The sequence below is a fragment of the Zonotrichia albicollis genome, chromosome 3 (genome assembly GCF_047830755.1).
Source record: "Zonotrichia albicollis isolate bZonAlb1 chromosome 3, bZonAlb1.hap1, whole genome shotgun sequence".
NCBI lineage: Eukaryota > Metazoa > Chordata > Aves > Passeriformes > Passerellidae > Zonotrichia > Zonotrichia albicollis.
The window spans coordinates 37,789,339-37,808,999 of record NC_133821.1 but is presented as its reverse complement, the minus strand read 5'-3'; the positions used below and the strand labels follow the sequence as shown (position 1 = coordinate 37,808,999).

At 37.4% G+C, this 19,661-nt stretch overlaps 1 protein-coding gene across 3 annotated transcripts in view; it reads left to right on the top strand.

Moving 5' to 3' along the window:
- SRBD1 (S1 RNA binding domain 1) overlaps positions 1-19,661 on the top strand; it is a 124,513-nt gene that overhangs the window by 34,944 nt on the left and 69,908 nt on the right. The window lies entirely within an intron of this gene.

Below are 19,661 nucleotides of genomic sequence, written 5' to 3'. Positions count from 1 at the left end.
TATGTGAGAATAGCAACACTACCAGCTAAGGACTCGTTTGGCATTGTGTATTTATTTCTTGATGAACGAGGTTTAACTGCACGTGATAAAGCTTCTGGTGTCTGACTGCACTATGGAATGCTTGGTAATCCTATGGGAATTAAATGATCTGGAAATAAATACTGTGTTAATACCAAGTGGAGAGTAGTAAATATATTTATCTTTTTCTGACTTCAGATTTTATCCATTAGTTTGTTGAATTTGAGCTAAAGTATTCTTCTGTTGGTTTGGATGGAAAATGTATGATACCACCTTCTTTTCTACCATGTGGTACTCCTCTCTTTTTTTTAATTCCCACCTTTATTTTTCTAAAGAATTTTTTGTGATTTACCTTGGATTATCCTTTGTGCCAGCATTTAACAGCAGTATTTAGTTTTCACTGTCTCAGCATGCAGAAATAAGTTTTCTGTATTTTTAAAGAAGATTATGGCCTTTTGCTGTTTAAACTGTTCTATACATTTAAAAGTACCTTTTTTCATAAATTAGAAAGTGGCCTTACAGAAATGTTTAACAAATAGGTTATTTCTATTGTCTTATGGTGTGTTGCACTTGTTCGTCATTGCTATGATTCCCAAGTAAATTTGTGCAAGATTTCATTCTTAAATCACTCTTTTATTCCAGGAGATGTAGTAAAGGTTTTCTAATGGTAATTGTTTGCAAAGGGAGGAGGTTATTCAAGCTTCTGAAAAATTAGGCATCCTATTTACTGAGTCCAGCACAAAAACAGTGGATGTTTTATGACTGTAGAGAGTGCAAAACACTTCATACTGTGTGGGTTTTGGCAAATGCATAATTTCACTATTGTTCACTTCATAAAGCTTAAAAATCCATTATTATAGCAATAATAATAATATTTTGAAATAATGGTTTTGTTTATTTATTGATCATATACTACTTTACACAGAAAAAAATGTTTCTTTAGTACTGTGATTGTTGTTTTTATCACTGTTTACCTCTTCTGATTGATTATTTTCTCCCTGTTTGTAATTCAAGGTGACGAAATTTTCAAAGTAGTACTTTAGTTACCAAGTTTTTAGAACCAATAAAAGCTCTTGTGTAATAGGACTTAGTATAAATACTGTGTGGCAGAAGTCAGGTTAACAAGTTTGTTGCTTTCTCTAGTAGTGACTGATAATTTTTTAACCTTTCACTTTGTCCAAAACTGCTGTTTGTAGCAAAAATCTATAACTGCAGTTTAACTTGACATGTAACATCCTGAAAATTAACATTATCAGAAATATTTTTTAATTTATACATTTATGGTGTTAGTGGTTTTCTTATGTTGGGTTCATATGGCAGAGCTAGTCCAGAATTTGTGTGCAGAGCCACGAGGTGCTTCACGTTAAAGCAAAGTGGTTTTTTTTGGATTTCATGTTATAGACGTCATCTGGGACTCTTGAACTTTGCATACTGCTGTCTGTGTGTGAATTTATGTATGTGAGTTTACAGACAGGCTGCATTTGCAGTTCTTGTCTCTCTTACATTTTGTCAGTCTGTACTGAGTTTTTTTGTAAGGATCAGGGTTCCCATATATATCCCTTTCTGATCAGCTAGTTTCATGTACATCTCATTACTTCATCCACTGTTGGGGTTTCCAAGCCATGCTGCCGAGCCCTGCAAGGCAGCTACTTTTTCCTTTCTAGCTCCAGAAAGCATTAATCTCCTTGGTATTTCTTAGTAGCAGAAAGGAATGATGAGTCCAGCCATCCAACCTCCACTTGTGATAATCCAGTGAAATGCGTGGAATTTATGTCAGTCTGAGTTAAAAATGTGATATTTGCTAAGTGAGGGGCAATTAGCACAGTGTTAGTGGTTGAGCAATAGGTGACAGTAGGTGTACATTGGGATAACTGCTATACCTTTTGAGGGGAACTCTGGAAGGTGACTTGGAAGAATATGGTCTGCTGATTCTCTTCTTTTTAAAGAGTAAATTCCTCTAGAGTATGTGCTTTCAGATCACAAACACCTTTTCTGCTTCCATGTTCAAAATCTTCCCTAGATGAGGTTGTTTTTTCGTGATAGGCTTTTTTAAAAGTATGAGGACTTTGTTTATATATAGGCTGAATACATATCTCTCATCAGTGCTGTGGAAATCTGTGTATGCTTTTGGATGAAGTGATGATTATTCATTGTTTTTCACTTAAAATCTATAAGAAATAATTTCAGCCATTGTTAGAAAAGTTAATTCTTAAGGCCTGCTTCAGCAGGTTGCAGTTGCAAATAAAGAATGGATTTGCTAATCGATATAGGTTTTAAACTGTGGGGAAAACAAAGCAACAAAGAACCCCAAACAAAACAAAATGACCTAAACCCCCTAGAACAAAAAAGCCCTTCCAGTACTTGAACGGTAACAGAATGAGTCAGTTGCATCTAACATGATACCATTTCCCAAGCTTTCAGCTTCTCACAGGAATGCACTGAGCTGCATCAAGGTGGAAATCCTTTCCCAGAAAAACAGAGCTCAGCTCATTGCTGTATGCAAGTTTTAGAGAATTACAAATTGTATGTTCTCTTGAAACTTTTTTTCCTTAAAGGAGTCCAAATGTAAAGGGGCTTGGCAGATGAAGCTGGACACTCACCATAAGCTGTTGTTCAGAAAGGTGAATGATGGGGAGGTACTACAGACTTCAACTTCCTCAGGAAATATTAGGAGTGAAGAATAGGATCAGGAATGATTATAAAAAAAATAGAATCTCTTCATACTTTTCTGTCCAATTCATCATATAGAGCTTGGAATCATGCATTTCCAGGGAAGTGAGACAAGAATAGAAGGTATAATTTCAGAAAGGTGTGTGCAGTTGGTGCATGCACACATAATGAAGGCTAAATATAATATATTAAAAGCAAATGATTAAAATAAAAAATACTTAGCAATGGCAAATATAAACTACACAGAGTTTTACTGAAGTTTCCCAAAGAGAAGATGAATCAGTGAAGACAGTAGTAGGAAATGAGGCATATGGCATGGTTTCTCATGTGGCTTTAAAACCTGTCTGGACTCAGTTTGACAGTTTTTGATTTAAAGCAAATATTTTTCACTATTTTTGTAACTAACGTGCTTTCAGATAGCTACATCCAACCTAAATAACTACAGGACTTTCTTTTCCTTTTTTTTTTTAACTGTAGTTTCCCTTTTAGAGCTGTGTTTATTGACTTAGATTAGGATTGGACTAGAGCCAGGGACAATCATATCTAGTCTTTGGGTTTTTTGTTACAAATCAGTTTTTGTTACAAGGTTCAATAAATATTTTTGATTATTTATGTTAGTTCTATTGTGAATTCTTGCCAAAGATACATTGTATTATAACCAAAACAGATGTTCTAATTTAGACAAGTGTATTTGTTTTAACAGGACCAGAAATGTAAATGAAACAACATTGTGTTCAGCATTAACATGGCAGATGATGAACTTTCAGGATTTCATTGGCCTTTTTGGATTAAATGAAAATCTTGAAAAAATATTTCAGGAATCTGATTTTCTTTGATTGCTGTCAGTTTGAGGCATCTTGGAAATGAAAGCTATCTGAGTGACAGGTGAACTATGCTAAAGCAGGACAAAACCAACAGCTCCATCTTTGTATTTGGCAAAATCAAATCGCAATTTCCCTTTCAGCCTCAATGGTTTTGTTGTCACAATACAAGCATTCTTACTGATCTGACTCTTATGTGCTTGCTTCATTAAAGCAAACTCAGAGTAAAGTATTTCAGTTTGTATTTAAAAGGAAGTTTGATAAGTGTCAGGAATTGTTAATTGTTTTCAACAAGCAGCATAGAGTGCAGCCAGGCCAGTGTATTTTTTGTTGCTGTTTAAATGGGTGTGTGTTTAATTTCTGTCTGCTTGGTTTTAAACTTGATGCAAAATCCTTTTCTGCCACTTACAGCAAAATCTTTTCTTACCCTCAAGACTTTATAAGCAATGTAATTAATAATTTACTGCTGTTTAAGTTCAAACACTTCTGTACTGTGACGAATAGGGGAAAGTCTGTAATGTCTTGTAAAGTTCTCATTGGGTTTTCTTTAATGTTTAAATTATCTGCTTTAGAATACTTAGAAATGTTCTGCTAAGGTAGAATAGGGCTGTAATACCTTTTGAAGTTGGACCTTGGTGGCAAGAAATTGATTTAGAAATGTTTGTTCTACGGGATTTTAGGTCCGCTTGTATTTTATAGGTGTCTGCACATGCTTTAAATATCCTTTTCAATTTAAATGTGTGTTTTATGTTGTTGAATATCTACATTATGCTCTCTCAGCTTTAACAAATGCCACTTTCAAGTTCCATGCCTCTACATTTCTAATGTTACACTAGCTTAATTCCCATTACTTTTCTGCTTCATAGCACTCGCAGTTTGAAAGGGACCTAACATTCGGGTTCACATTATGATAATTAGGTTTCAAAGCAGTGTGGGGGGATTAAGATGTCTGAAGTCTAGTTGCCGAATAAAGTTCAGAACTACTTGTAAAACTTGTTTGAGTGGTTAACAGAAGTGGTTTTATTTATTCAGTGCTCATGCAGCATTAATCCGTATTTCATCAGGTACCCACAGCGCTGTAACTCTAGATATGACCTTGGGACTTAATTTACCCCATCTCAGTTTTCCTTATTAATGTGCCATGAAAGAGGTACATGAAAGATAGCCAACTTCAAAGCACCTTTTCAAATAAAGTGGTTGATATGAATCCTCTGGTATTTAACACTGTCTGTCAAATGTTTCAGCTGGTTTGCATCCTTTTACAAGCTATTGCTTGCTGCATTAATGCAGTTGTTTCAAGTCTGTTGAGAGTATGAAGGGGGTAGGGATATGGGAAACTTTATTCCTATTTCTTTTTGATTGTGTTTCCTTTAAGCTGTTATTTTTGTCTGTTAAGCTATATAACTCTCTTGATGACACATTTATGTACACACACCTACACACCTTAGGTCATTAGTTGTCTGATCCAGAAGGTGGAAAGTAGTTTGGAAGGTTTTGGCTAAAGGAATACATATTGAGCGGAAAAAATGCGCACATCTGAAATGTGCACTGAAGAACCTTTGTTCTGCTTTCATCTCTTTCAAGCTCTAGTGGACTCATGAGAAGTCCTAAACAGTGAAGAACTACTTTGAGGAACAAAGAGGTTTAAAATGTGGGTGAAGAAGACATAGTCAATGAAAACATTCTAAATTATGTAGTGATTTCTAGCCAAGGTGTCCTTCCTCCCTTACTTATAAGTTATGTTCTGTTGTGATTATTTACCACAGCTGAATGATCATTCATACTTCAACCGAACAATCATTTTGCATGTGCTTATGTTTAGAGGAGACAGTCCTGTAAGTTGGAACCTCACTATGCATAGAGATGACTTCCTCCTCCTACTCTTGGTTGTTCATAACTTGGGTATTAATTGATATATTGTTCAGTACAAAATGGACTGGAATGAGTGACTGCATTTAAAATAGGATCCAGTGCTTGTTCCTGGTGTATCCATAAACTGCTATCTATGTTGAGCTGGACCCATACTATATTCAAAATGGGAAATTCAGAGGTGATCTTTGCCTTTGAAGCAAGGATTCACCTCTGCCCTGACTATAGCCACCTGTACCATCTCTAGCTGTGTTTTTTTAAGGGGAGAGAAGGAAGTGGGTAAGCAGTGAAGTTGTGGTGGGGCAGATGAAACAGGAGATGGTAATAACTTCTGGCTTGCATGCCATGAATTTAAAACTTAATGAAGCAAACTGTATAAATGATACACTTAATAATTATGGAGCTGTCTCTGACATTTCAGAGAAATAATTCATAGTTTTCGGGATGAGAACAAGGACTAATTGGAAGTATTTCGATGTAGTTAAAGAAATTCTTAATTCCTTTAAGTTCATAAAAAGAGTAGGTTACAGATGGTGTCTAGATTTCAGCAATGTGAAAGCAGGGGGTCAGGAAGCAAATCTTACTAGTGAAAGAGATCTAAATCTTAAGGAAAAAGTCCATTTTTCCAGAGCACTGGGACATGTCGTTTGACTTGCATCCAAGGGAATCTGTGGTAAAACAGTCTGCGGGGAGAGAGGAAAGTTTTGTGCAACTTCCCTTCTGTGTTTTCTTTCTAAGAGTTTTTAAAAGTTATGCATTCTCAATATGTAGATCTCTTCAAGTCTTTAAGGGGTACTAAATAGACAGAAGAAAGGGAAGATTTTAGGATGAAAAGCCATTAAATGTGTGACAACATGACTAAGGGCAGTAATGCATTCTCTTCAGTTAGAAATGTACTGATCTCAAATATACTTTTGCAAATCAGACAATTACAAGGAGAAATTGAACATGATAAATTCTTTTCCTCCTTTGTTTTCTCACAGAGAAGCCATTTATACTTAGTATTTCAAAATTAATTCTCTGTTTTCAATTTTTATGTGCCCTACTGAGCAGTAATTTGAACACAGGCTGTTTTCTTATAGATCTTTGTTATTTTCAGATTAATGAAACAACTTTTTTTTTTAACATAATCAGCTTGACTTCATCTGGTATTGCAGTACAACAGAAGTCAGATGAAAAGGGAAAAACCTCCAAAAATATTTGTAAACACAAAACAAGAAGTTGTTGGAAAGGTAAAAGGTTATTGAGAAACACCAGAGAAAGAAGGTGCAATGAGCAAGAGCTACCATTTCTGCATGGAGTGTGCCCATCAGGTCCCTGGAGGCAGTTTTGGTGTGTGTGTATTACATGATGTATGTTTGTAGAGCAGAACTAGGAGTTTTCCTAAAACTCAGTTAAGACCAGATCAGATGTAGTCTTAATTTAAATCTACAGGACAAGACTAGTAAAACTAGTAGGGGATTTTCTTTTGGGTGTGTTTGACTTCATTAGTTAGTAGAAATATTTAAAACTATTATCACTTCACGTTTTGTGGTGGTCAGTGTTTGCAATGCCATCTCCTTTTAAGGGCCCTCCATCTTAAGGGCTTTCTGTGTTAAATTCCTCTGGCCTAAATTCTTTTGTTCAAGGCTATTTCCAGAGCCCAGAAATAAAAAAAGATTTTAATTAACTTAAGGAAAATTACTACATCTGAAGTTTCCTAGTTTGCTCCAGTCAAACAAAGGAGAGCAACAAGGATGGTGAAGGGCATTGAAGGGAAACCATATGAGAACACCTGAGATCACTTGGTCTGTTCAGCCTGGAGGAGACTGAGGGGAGACCTCATTGCAGTTACAGCTTCCTCATGAGGGGAAGACGAGGGACAGGCACTGATGTCTTCACTCTCATGACCAGTGACAGGACTTTAAGAAATGGCCTAAAGCTCGTTTGGGAGGTTTGGGTTGGATATTAGGAAACGGTTCTTGTCCCAGAGGGTGTTTGGGCACTGGAACAGCTCCCCAGAGAAGTGCTCACAGCACCAAGCTTGACAAGAGAGTTCGAGATGTCTTTGGAAAGTACACTCAAATACATGGTGTGACTCTTGGGGATGGTGCTGTGCAGAGCTGGGAGTAGGACTTGATAATCCTTTCAGGTTCCTATCAACTCAGCTTATTCTGTGAAGGAAGTTAATTTCTGTGTTTGGTATTTCTGAGGAGGCAAGTTACCTAATAGGACAAAATTAAGCTTTTTATTTCAGACTAAAGTGATTTACATTATTATTTAATGTACTTACAACTTTTGATTTTTTTCTGTGCTCTTTGGTCAACACTGCAAGGTTCTTACCAGTTTAATATCATAGAAAGAAACTCTTATTTAGCAGAACAAACATAACATGAGATGATAATATAAAATGCCCACTTCTACCATAATTGCTGTGTTTATTTGGTTCAACATCCTTTTTCTCTCAAGAGTTACCAAACCTTACTTCATTGCTGTTGACACGCTCTTACCACGTTTGCAGTATCAGCAGAGATATCAAAGGGTGGAACTTTAAAATCAACGTGAAAGGCCATGTGCAGGTCTCAGCACTGTGTGCCATCTTGTATTTCTTGGCAGGAGAAGCCAAAGAGCTTTTTCTTAAGAGTGGTTGCCAAGGTCAGGGGAGGGTTCAAGAAATGCAAGAAGCTTGAGGAAAGTGCAGAAAGAATGAGTGCAGTCAGGGAATAAGGGGCATGGCACCTTGAAGGTGCTTCCTCTAGACAGACATGCTGAAGTACAGCCTGTGGGAACTTTGTGCAGCTGTGTCCTCATTTGAGCTGTGTGTTCCTTGCCTGTTCAGTGCAGCAGGTTATGTCAAGAGAAATTTCCCACTCCTGTTCCCTGATCATTTGTGAGCATGGATGGGTGGTGTTCAATTCAAGCTTAAAATTGAGGTTTGGACTTGAGCTGAAAAATGTGACCTAATACTGCTTCTCAGACTGAGCATTGGAGAAGACTCCTCTAACAGCTGCACGTGGGAGTTTTTTCCTAATTCTTTGTTTATTAATTCCTTTTTAAGCTGGAGTAAGCTAAATACCCTTGTTTGATGTATCTCCAGAGTGTTTGAAAATGCTGTCCATTAATCAGAAGGCATGGAAGGTTAGAATTTGATCCGTAAGTGTGAGGTCCCACACGAAGAAAATTAGTGAAGCGTTAATAATCCAAGACTTAGTTGTTCCAAACTTGGTATTGATACTGATACCAAACATACAGAAAAGCTTAGGCTTTCAGGTAAGCTGCTGCTGCTGCAGCTTTTGAAGAGCTTCTAAAATGAGCATGCATAGTTCTGTAGTTTCAGGTGGCTTTTTTTTCTTTGAAGTAACATGTGAGGTCAACCATAGTTTCTGTCATAGTAGAAATGGAATGTAGTCAAATTTGGATGTTACCTGATAGAACGCATTGATAGGAAGTGACTGAGCTGAATAATGATCATTCTTTGATGTATTTTTGATTTGCAGATCATGGAAATTTACTGATGGCAGTGTAAAAACAATCACTCCAGAGACTGTAAGCCTACTTGCAGTGGGCTGTGCTCTTTCCTGTCCTATTTTAAACATCTTGGAAGTAGCCTGTGAACCACAGGTTGAAAACTATTGGGTTTGCACCTGAAAATAACGAAGTACAAACTGTATTAAATAGATGAAGTCCTTCTTCTCATTTGTATTTGCAGAACTTTAATTATGGGAATTTAATTATGGGAAATTGGAATGTGGTTCTTGTTACCCATGTGTGCATTTTAAGCTGCTGGTCTTCACCCATTGCCTAGATGAAATAGAATTGCTCCACACTAGTATGGAATTGTCATGCTAACAACAAAATCTTAATTTACATTCACTTCCAGTATCAAAAATTATTAAAATGTTAATTTATGCTTTGTGTAATTATATGGCCTTTCTAAAATAAATGATGCTTGTGGCATTTGGCCTCTTTCTCTGTTGTCCTTCTTACACATATGTGTTTCTGATGTCTCTTAAGTATGTTTTAAGTGACTGTGTCATGAAATAGATATTGGTAATTGGCAATTGGTAAATTCTCACCAGTAAAGATTGAGAAACTTCATTTAGGCTCCTTACTATGTAAAGAAGCTCCAACAGGAGTTATTTGTGAAATCCTGTCAGGAGTTAATTTAAATGGAAGCATGCAAATATAGTGTGATTAATAGTGAGAGCATCCAGATGAAAATTATATAAATACAAGATGATTTGTAATGTACTAAGACTGAGTGTTATTGCACAGTCAGAGCTGGTTGTATATTTGGGTAGTGTTTTGTCTTCAAGCAGACATTCTGTAAGAACATAATGGAGAAGTAAGCATTTTTCCATTTGTGTGAGCTTGCCAGTAATATGTTTTTACTTAAGCTGAGATTCTGCCAAACTTCATACCTATTCATTTGTAAAACCACATTTGCTGTTCTGCAGTTTAGCTCTTACTGGGCATCCTTTATTGTTGTGAGATGTGATATATGGATTTACTTATTTATTTAAACTTAATCTGCTATTAGGTTTGATGCTGATAGCAGAAGCTTAGAATAGGCACTTAGATTACATTCAGCTGCCAAACATTAGATATCTTCATTTCAGTGTCTTTTAGCTGTCAGAGGGATGAAATTTTTCATCCTAAGGCATAAATGCTCTTATTAGTGGGGAAAAGTTTCTTTATTGTTTGAAGTATCAATATTGTTGAGTTCTGCTAAAAATGAAAGTTTGTGGGCAGATCCTAACTTTAGGTAAAAATCTCCCCCAAAATATTTTCAGGGTTTTTTTAGTAGTAAACCTCAGAAAATTGCCTCCTGTACTACTGCTAACAAGTTCCTCCAGTACTAGGAGAGCAACTGGTGCAACCTTTGCTTTAAACCCAAAAAAAGACAAAATGCATTGGATTTTAGGAAGATTTGAATATTGAACATTTATGACCTCTAAGTGTCTGATAGACCAGAGTCTTCCAGGACTGAGAAGCAAATGCAACCTGTCTGTCAGTAAAGCAAGAGCTCTTTCCCTTTGCATTTACCTGAAATTGCAATTTCTCATCCTGATTTCGGGCTGTTGGCTCTTAGAGGCTGTTGGCAGTGCATGGGTGAGTGCTGTCCATGTTGCACTTTCCCTTGGAGTAATTTTGTGTGATGCTGAAACTGGGGGTTATGCTTGCCTGGATTCATTTAACTTTTCTTATCAATAAAGTGCATGGCAGTCTTAAGAGCTCCGTGAATGACATGGAAAGAAGCCACAGCAACAGGAGATACTCAGCACACTTCTGCTTTTTTCAGGGCATGAGAGGCAGAGAATATAGACATGCTGTGTGTCTCAAAGGGACTTTGAGTAGGTTATTTCAGCTTGAAAAGGGATTAGACTTAGATGACTGCAGTGTCATGTGGTTGTAACTGAAGGTGCCTATTGAGGATAATTCCTTTCTATAACCGAGTCCCAGCAGTTTTGTCAATGATGAGTAAGTGGAGGGAGGGACAAATGATCTGTTTGTCATGGTGAGTGATACAGAGGCGAGAAACTCCTCCTGAACGGAGACATCAAAATGCACAAATTGCATGAAGCATCTTCTGCAGTACCCACCCCTCCTGCAGCAACCATGAGCCAGTGCAGGGGAGAGGGCAGAGAGGAGAGAGTGATGCTGGCTTTCTTCTTCCTTTTCAGTTTTGGGGGCAGGTTGGTGTTGCTTGGGTGACTCCATGCACGGCTGTAAATGCAATCACATCCATTTAGCGGTTCTGCATGTTTAGATATTTTCCTTTCCTTATAATACCTAATGCTTCTGAAAGTGAATTTGTTGCTCACATAGAAATAACATTTTTGCTTTAATCATATTTGCAATTGCAATTAATATCAGTTTCTAATTAAATCAGATTTTTTTCATGTAGCAGCAAATATTATTCAAACAGCTCATCTGTCTGTGGATGTTTCTAAATCAAAAGCCTGGAGGTGGGAGTGATGATGTCTGTCTATAAGCAGCTATAGTTATTCCTTATAATAAAATGGCTTTTCACCTAAAACTTCTCTCTCAAACCTAATTAAATTTATATTTTTTAAAACTTCTTTGGCAGCCAAGGCAACATGCCTACTGCCTGTTCAGTTCTTTTATTGGGTTGAACTAGAACTAACATTTAGATAGAATACATTTTGACATTTGAATTTGATGTAAATGTTTCAGGAAAACATGCATCCTCCATGGGTGATTCTCTTGTCACCACTATGATGTTGTACTGTAAATATACTTTGTAAGTGGGCTTTCAGTAAAACCAGTGATGCATTTATTGCTTGTTCTTGGTCTATTTTTCCTCAAAGCATAAAATTACAGCTCCAAGTTACTTTTTTTCTTTTTAATTAAAGTTATTTTCTGGAACTTTGTCATTTTTAAGTAAATCAAACTGGATATTCCTGTGTTACTTCTCAGTGATTGTCTCTGCAAAAGGAAATGTTAACTCTAATTTTCTGCTGTAAGAGTAGATAGAAAGAGACATTGTCAATTTTAATGTTTTAAAATGAAATAATTTTGATATCATTATATGGTATCTTTTTAATATATCTCGTTTTTCTAGCTAACAAAAACAGTAAAAAGACTTTTAAAGGAATGTTTAAGGCTCTCCTATTGACTATTCCTCTTGTTAACCCCTGCTCCTGTAGGGAAATGGCTCTGCCATCATCTTGCTGCTTGTACCTGAGTGTCCAGAGGCACTTGGTGCTGCCTTGGTTGTAGCTTTCTCCTTGGGGGAGCTGGTTGGTGATCTCATGGCCTTACTGGAGAAGACCACTCAGTCACTGCAAAGTCTGAGCTCATTATTAGCAGATCAAGATAGAGGAAATTATTTTTCCTCTTATTGGCTTCTCTTTGGTAAAGCACTTACAGTAGATTGTAGGTTACTGGTATTCATACACTAACAGGAATAATGTTTTCTGATTGAGACAAGATTTTAAGCCTGGGGTTGTTCTGGTGCTATGTGAGAAGAAAAAAGTGGTGGCACCTAATTCAAAGCAGATTCTACTCAGTTTTATGGTCTGTAGGAAATTTCTTCCAGATTTTTATAAAGTAAAGATACAGATGAAATGCTGATTTGTGTCAATAGACTTTATTTATTATGGGATGCATAAAATGCAGAATTATTTATTTTTGGCTCAACTGTGAATATTAGCATTATGAAGCAATGCTTGTCTGTAGGTTCATATTAGATCATGATAAAATAAATTTCATAATTAGTACAGTGGACTTTGAGCGAGATGCTTTCTTTATGTAAATTGTATTTAACTCATCTGAAATACCAGTTCTAGCACTCGGTACAGGTTGAAATCTTAGTGATTACAATAGGCCTTGTCAGAATTTTAATGGAGTATGTATGTTTTGAGTTCATGTCTATTCCTTATTTATAAAGTTTTTGTAGGTTAGTTTCCATTGGATTTAATAACAGAATACAAGTTTGGGGGTTCTTTAGTATGTTACATCTAATATAATTAGATTGCATAAATCACATCCTGCATGTAGTGATGGTGATTTTGTGAGCTTTTATGAACTTGAGAGGAAGTCAAGACTTGGAGCTTGTGAAATGTTTGTTCTAGTTCTCAGGGTATGATTAAACTCAAATCCAGGACATGCCAGTTTGTTGTATTAGTATTCTTAAAGTGTTATTTATATGTTTTTTAAGGAAGTATTTCAACAGCTTGACAGAATTCTGAACATACCCATCTGTGGCTAATTTTATAAAATAATTTCAAATATATAGTTTACAAATAATTACATGGCATTTCAGGATTAAATTCTCCTTTATGCAAATGTATATTTAAAAAAAAAAAGGATGGTGGAAATTTGATCCTTCATATTAAAATCTCCACTAGCAGTTCCTTAATGTAATATGGATCTGAATTTAGCCGATGTTTTGTTTGTGCTTAGACTGGGAAGCCTATCCTTGCCTGTGGGGGCAGAGGGGAGTGTTTCACGCTTGTGCCCTGTTGTTTTGCGGGAGGAGGAGGCTGTTCCCCCTGGGAGCAGTGGGTGCAGGAGATGCCTCCAGTCTGGCCCCAGCTGCCCGTGCAGGCCCCGGGCCGGGCCGGTGCCGCTCCGGCCGTGGTGCCGCACGTGGCGCTGCTGGTGTGTGGACACGGGCCTGGCTCAGCGCTCTGGGCGCTGCTGGCCTGGCTGCCAGGGCAGGCTGAGCGCAAGGCTGGGCTCCGCCACCTCTGCAGTAGCCAGCAGAGCTGAGCAGGCGCCCGGGGGCAGGAGATGCTCTGCCCTATTAAAGGGTGCTGTGTACACCACCCTGGCATATGTTCTCCATAACCCCCTGCAGGAGCTGTCTGCATCAGCCAGAGCCCTCCAGGCCCTGCACTGCTGTGCTGCCGTGAAGTCTCTCTCAGATAACCTCTGCTTCTCATCTGGACAATTATTGTTTTAATATTGTGCTGTCTCTTCCATTGCCCTGATCTCCAAATTGTTGTTAATTTTCTTTAAAGTAACAGCTGTTAATTATCAGCTGCAAGAATAGTCTTAACGGTTTAACATCAGACAGTGGAAATTAAGTGGGCCTGCTCTGTTCCTTCTGGAATCAGCAGGGCACATATTTCCATTAATCTAATTTTCAAACAATTTCATGTTTCATGTTTTCTTTTTGCTTACAGCATTTGAGAAAGCTGCGATTCTTTAGTGAGCTCTCAGTGCAGCACTGTTTTTGAAGACAGAGTTTTGACTCTTAAAATCTCAATTTATTTATGCCCCACTGTTCCACAGCAAGTATGTGCTTTTCTTAAGTGCATATTTGGTGCTAAATTTTTAACCTGCCATTAAAAGAAACTTGGAACCTCAGCTTAATACTATCAAAACATCACACCTTAGCTACAGAGGATCCAAATGTTCTTGTTAATATGTAGTAGTTTTTAGAGTTCGTGCTCATGGAAATATTTGAAACCTGACTGGAGCAAGTTGCCTTGATTCTCCCTGCTTTGAGTGAGAGTGTTGGACCAGTCAGTCTCCACAGGTGATTGTGACTATGATTCAGCCATTGTGATTCTGAGGCATTCAGCAGTTTCCAAAAGCTGAAAAAATCATTGCATCCTCACTCTTCAATGGTGCTTGTCTAGGATCTTGCAGGATCTAGGCATCAGAATAATGAGCAATCCTGAGCAGTAGATGCAGGATAGATGCTCATTGCCCATATGGCAGGGTGGAATAACTGAGTATGAGCTTCCTGGTGCAAACTTTGGTGTCTCTGAGAGAAAACAACATAGTTATATTTGAAAAGGATGAATTGCCCATCTTAGTTTTGGTAGTGCATTTGTTTAAAATCATATAACTGACCTATAGTTTCTCAAATGTTTCAGAGAGACTTACCCATTATAAAGTAGGTTGGGAATGAAAAAAGGAGTAATAAGGTTAAAAAAAAAGGCATGTTCCAAGATGTTCTTCTGCAAAATATGTATTGTTGGGCTCATGAGTAATTAGATGTACAGATGTGTTAATGCACCTTCACAATGTTGTAAGGAATTATATTGCTAGAATTGTAGTTGATTATTTAAGTGCTGTATAGCATATCTATGGCTGGAGAATAATTTTGAAAATTGTGGTGTAAAAAGTAGGATATAAAATAAGATGCATTTTTGTGATTTAAGTGTAAGGATCTCTTAAAAACTAGTAAGATGTCTTATCCTGTGCTTACCTGTTTGGATAACTAAGAAAACAAAAACACTATAGTTGGGATTTTCTTTTCAAATCTGTAAGTAATTAGTTAAAATTGAAGCATGAGAAATTTCTGTCCAATTTTTTTTTTAAGTGTTTGTAACTGAATGAAAAATGTCTTTTAAATGAAGTGGTCTTTCAGCATATGTTTATGCCAGTTCTAGTGATATTACTCATTTAAAGTCTCCTGTGTGGATCTGTCACAACCTAAGGGAACAAATTATTCCCTTTTAAGAGAAATGGGAAAACAAATATAGCGCTACTTAACTGAACTTTTATTTCACTAATCCCAGATACCTATTTTTGCCTTTTTCCCCCCCCTTTTGGTTTCAATCTTATGAAAGAAATTTTGTCTGTAAAAACATGCAATTCGTTAATGTATTTCAAGTTTATGGGGATTTGGTCATTATTTTTATTTGTGGGGTTTTTTTTCAGAGGTTGATACATACTTCTGTTTGTAAAACAAAATGAATGGGAGGGTGTCCACTGTTGTAAATGGTTAAAGGATAAAAATATAATATACCTAATGTTTAGCTCACTTCATTTGGAGATATTTTATTCAGATCTCTTACTGTAAATGCCCAGCAGTTACATATGAGAGAAGTAAAATAATAATATTTAAAACTGTGACAATGAGGAGACCAGAGAAGTCATGGACGAGCCATAGAGGCCTAAAAAGAGAAGAATGGGTAATTTAATAATAAGGCACTCAATCTGCTTTTGTTGCTCTACAGACATTTGAGAACATCTTCCTGCCTTTAAATCTGTCTCAGAAAAGTAACTGAGCTATTACAAGTGCTTGTTAAGGTAAAGTAAGCTTCAGTTGATTTTTTGGAGGGTTGTGTTAGTTTCACATGAAAAACGCTACCTTTTTCTAAAGAATGAGTAACCTACTCTTTTTCTTAACTTTCTTGTTTGATTTTTTTCCCCTGTCTGTTGCTATAATCCATTTTACACTGTAATGCTGTAGTTTCTTCATAGGGATTAATAGATTTTGCTGGAAACACTAAACTAGTACCTCAGTTTTACAACCTTTTTTTCCAATGAAGGAAAATGTTTTCCCTGATGGACAGAATGGAACACTTCCTGATAATTGACAGCTTTGAATAGTTATAAACTAGATCACAGAAAAATATCAAAGGAACTGTAGTGTCCTATTAAAAAACAAAAAAAAAAAAGAAAACCCCAGCAAATGAGTACTTCAGAAATAATAAGTGTACTGTCGTGATTTAATTTGTAGAAGTGATTTTTGAAAAATAGAAGCATAGAATTTTGATTGGGTCTGCATGAAGCCCTTTTACTTTATGTAGCATTTGTTGTGAATATGTTGAGCTGGAAAATAAGCTCATTGGGTGAATGCATCTTCTCTAAACCAAAATGGTTTATGTTTTAGGTGAATTCCAAATGAAAGTAAACTAAAAAGAAACTACATGGCTAGAAAGATTTGGAAAGAACACTTTTTCTTATTTTATGCCTCAAAGAATTTTTCCTGCCAGCATTTATTCTGATTCCAGAACTCTTAATTTACTTTGAGTTTCTCTATGTGGAAAACCTGGGTACTTCAGAGTTCAGTAAGCTGTGCCAAGAAGTGTCTGTAGGTTAAAAATATTTAATATGAAGTCTTTGGATACAACCTCACTGTTAAGAGGGAGGGATCAGAGAGAAGCAGCAGCAGAGGATCTGTGGTTCCTTCCCTGTATGCAAAGTGTTTCTACATTGCATTGCTCAACCCTCGTAGAAGGGATATTTTTGACTCCACCTTTCCCTCCTGGACCTGTTCTGAGGAGAGTGTTGGGCTAGCAGGGAGAGATTGTGTAGCAACATCAGCATCAGTGGTATTGTAGGAAAGCACAGAGGGGAAACAGAATAAAGCTTGTCTCTGGCCCAAGCTACAGGTCAGAATTTTGCATGAATCAGGGCTGTGGAGACAGCACAGCAGCGCTGGCCAGGCTGCCTCCCAATGGCCCAGAGTGAGCATTAAAGAAAATGACAGTTGCTGGAGGTGCTGTTCTCCAAGAGGCATTTTCCTCCATATGCTGTGGTCTTGTCCAGTTATGCTCCACTCTGGGGACAAAGTCTCCCTGAGAGTTCATGTGACTCCAAGCTCCAGCCTTTGGTCTGGATTAACTGACTGCGTTTTAGCCACAGCAGTTGCTGCATCTGTGTGCTCATTCTAAGAGATAAAAATGAGTCACAAGAGCCATTATAGCACTGGAATGTCTTGTTCTTGTAGCCTTTCTAGGTAATTTCAGACTGACTATTCACTTGTGATGCTTCTTAATGCTATGTTATTTTATTAAATCTGAGTGCTCTGTGAAGTTCACTGACAAATAAATTGGTTAAGAGATCTTTATACTCCAGAACCTGATGGAGTCTCCTCGGTGGATCATTTATTTTCTTGAGTGTCCTGTGTCCCACAGAAGGGTGATGTGGGTATGACAGTGCATGCAATAGGGAAATGCTTTGGCTTAAAAATTAAATAGGCTTTAGTCACACATTTTTCCCCTATTTTATAAATTGTCAGTGACAGTGCCAAATGCAGGTGGTACTAGTAAGGTATAGGTATTACTTTATAGGCAGGAATCTTGTTTTTTAAAAAGTCTTGTTTGTTCCCACAACCTTGATATTTGGTAATGCTTCAACATGAGTTACAATACATGAGCATGAACTACCTTTTAGGGTTTTACCCTTTGCCTCTGCTGTTTCTAAGAACAGCCAGGATAGATCTTACCTCTTGTAAGATCTTGCATGGCTGGAAATGGACTGGGTTAAACATCAGCTTTTGCCATGTGCTATCACTGCAGGGGCTTCTGCTTGGCTGAGCTGAGAAGCTGCTGGCTGGACAGTGTTGGTGACAGCCTTCTGCTCTGGAACTTGCAGATTCCTTTGGTCTGCTGTATTTCATGGTGTTGAGTCAAGCTTGTCATCTTCACCAAGTGCTTGAGAACTGTGAGGAACAGGGGCTAAAAAAGGCTGCTTATTGAGCCCTTCAGTAGGGAACAGTTTTCATAGGCTTTTTGGGGAGCATCATCGTCTTTTTGGACTGTTCCATGTTTCTATTGTGCTTCTAGGTGATTTCATTTCAAGATTGTCTATAAAGGTATGAAATGTGATTGTTTACATCACCTAGTGTTTCTCTTCTTTTTGAAGCCTGACTGCCAAAATGGTTGCGTTTCTTTGTCTCCCTGTGCTTCCCTCCTGGGTAAAAACAGGTTGGGTAAAATCCTGTCAGTGTTGGGCTACATTTTTTCAATGCTGTACGTACAGTTTGTTCCCTTGAATTCACTGGGATAATTTAGTTATGCAAAACTGCTGAGTTCTGTCATGATTGGTCTTGAAATTGTGAAGTATATTCATAAAGAGTATACCCATTTCTACGTCTATTATATTTTAGAAGTGGTCTCTAGGGTTTTCATTTCCTATGTCAGTCCTAAAGCCTTTTTTACTTTCCTTTCTTCTAATGGTAATTGATGATTGATAGGTAACTTTTGAACATATTTAAGTACAACCATTTTTCATTTATACTGCTTAGAATTGCACGGTAATCACATAAAATGTGCTTCTTTTGAGTTAAACTTGTCCTCTTACATTAAGGTAATGTTGATTCTACATCATCCATATTGTCACAATTTTTTTTTCCTTGGCATTGCTGCAGCAAGGAGATGAGCAGTAGCTAAATTTTCTCTGAAGTTCCTACTGTACTGCACTGTTTTCAGCAAAAAAAAAAAAATTACTTGACTGCTTTTTAGTTGGATAGTTAACTTGGAAGTAGATTTTGGACCTGAAGCTCAGATTTTAAAGCTCTGTGCAAGGACAGAAAGGAGCTTCAGCTCCAGCTGCTTTATGAGCAATGACAGCACTTGTTTTCTGAAACTGTCAATGAAAGTGGTGGGGGCAGTCACAGGTGACTGTCACCTTCAGTCTTGAGACATGCCACCCTTGGTCTTTCACTTTTCACTGCAGACATGGAACGTGTATTTCTTCTGGGGATGAATCCACAGCACCAGTTTTGTTCTGATAACAGCATCTGGCACTAGATTGATTTAACAGGCTCTGAGGTTTGCTCTTTTCAGATATGCGCCTGTACGGCAGCTTCTGTGCGGCTCTGACATGGCCACACGCTGCTGTTGTTTTTTCTGCCTCCTAGCACCACGTGTGAAGCTAAAGCTCTTTGACACCTGCCATTTGGACCCTTTTCTTACTGAAAAATGTCATCGTTTTCAGACAAGATGAAGACAGATATCTGATCATTCTTCCCTTTGCAGGGATGTGCTGAGGGCATGGTTCATACACAGCTGAATAAAGGATTCCAGACTGGAGCTATACAGTTGGATTTATTAGTTTAGTATGGTAACTAGTTCTTGATTTGGGAGTTCATAGAGTTTTCTTCTCCTCACAATGAGGAAGTGTTGCATTTTATCTGTTATTGAAAGACAATAATCTGGCATTTCAAACCATCAAATTTTGCATGTTGTTCTTCATCTGAAAGATTGTACTTCGATTCTATAGGGCAGTTTAGTTTTGCAAAAGCGTACTAGAAAAATTGGGAAACACAGTATAATTGTAAGATTGTGTTACTTTAACAGAAATAATTTT